Source organism: Mirounga leonina, unplaced genomic scaffold, assembly GCF_011800145.1.
Source record: "Mirounga leonina isolate KUSES-001 unplaced genomic scaffold, KU_Mleo_1.0 Mir_169, whole genome shotgun sequence".
Classification (NCBI taxonomy): Eukaryota; Metazoa; Chordata; class Mammalia; order Carnivora; family Phocidae; genus Mirounga; species Mirounga leonina.
The window spans coordinates 17,309,358-17,310,811 of record NW_023270431.1 but is presented as its reverse complement, the minus strand read 5'-3'; positions in this window follow the sequence as shown (position 1 = coordinate 17,310,811).

Genomic DNA, 1,454 nt, shown 5'->3' with positions numbered 1-1,454 from the left:
ATTAGAAAATTTTGAGTAATATAATATTGATTTTCTTTCTTAAACAAACATTGTATAAGCAATTTTAATTCCTTCTGTCTACAGGTTCAGTTGGATATTTTAATCATTTCTAATCCTCTAGACTTCCTTAATGACATCAAGGATATTGTAATAATTTTTTAACCTACTTGAATACTTAGGGCTGGTTAATTTTTCTACAGGATAACTTTGGAATGTATTGACTATATTTAAGAAGTATTACAAAATGTTGAGCAAACTTTTATCTACTTAATATGATTAAATTATTGGTGCCAGTCTAATCCTTCCACCAAATTTTAGCTTTATCTTTTATTGTTGCTTATCCATTCTTTAAATCCATAACTCTATATGTTAATCTTTATGGCTCTACTTCTACTGTTTTCTTTGCTTAGAGTGTTTACTTTTATTAGAAAATTTCCAAACCTATAAAGGCTGAGACAAATGTTAGTTTTTATTTGTCACCTTTTCTTTTGCCTTAAGTAAGAATTGATCTCTGTGTTCTGAAACTCTGTAGTATTTCTATTTTGCTATTTATTTTGCTAATTTACCCTATCCTATGATAAAATAGGGAATATAATGTAGCACAGTAACTTCTGGATAGGATGGGGTAATTTGCTGCAGACCAATACTCCTCTCATGAGCAATAGAAAATCCAGAAAATTAAATAAAGATATCAAAAGTATGAGGATGAGAGGAATTAAGTTTCTGGAGGTGTAGAATCATATAGTGATGAGCTGACAATCTTCAGACACATTTTTTCCTGAGGGTATTTGTGAATCCTGGTCATTTTCAAGAAGCTTAAAATACGAATTTGCCTGGGCAGGGTGGAACTTTTGTAGGCGATCACAACATTCAGGACTTTGTTCATCTCATGGGCTAGAGAGAGAAGTAAAAGGAATTTTAGAGAATTCCAATATGTAGTGTTACATGCCCTTCTTAAGATATTTGCCAAATTCTGAAGTCATGTGGCTGGGAGATATAAATTTTTACTTAAAACTTCTAAAAGTAAAGTGGGGATTTCTAAAGTCTGATTGTATTGAGGAGACAAAGAGTTGACTTCAGGACTAGACAAAGAGGTAAGACCTTCAGAAGAAGTAAAGGTCCCAACTAGAATCTTTTAAAGTGTAGGCACTAGGAAGAAGGCAAACTGGAGACACACTGAAACTTATTAAAACTGCAATTTCAAAATCAACTCAGCTAGATCCCGGAGCTGACTTGACCCCAATTTGTCTGTCTTGTAGAGAAAAGAATAAATTGTCCTTGAATGATAATATATAGCCTTTAGCCTCTGTAATAGGTGATATTTTGGTGTCACATCATCTTCAACAAGATGTCCACATCCCTAGCTGCTAATAGGATTATTTGCTAATAATTAACAGAAAGCCCAAAGAATTTTCCAAAGTATTTCCCTTGGCTAATGAGATATTCCTTTTCTG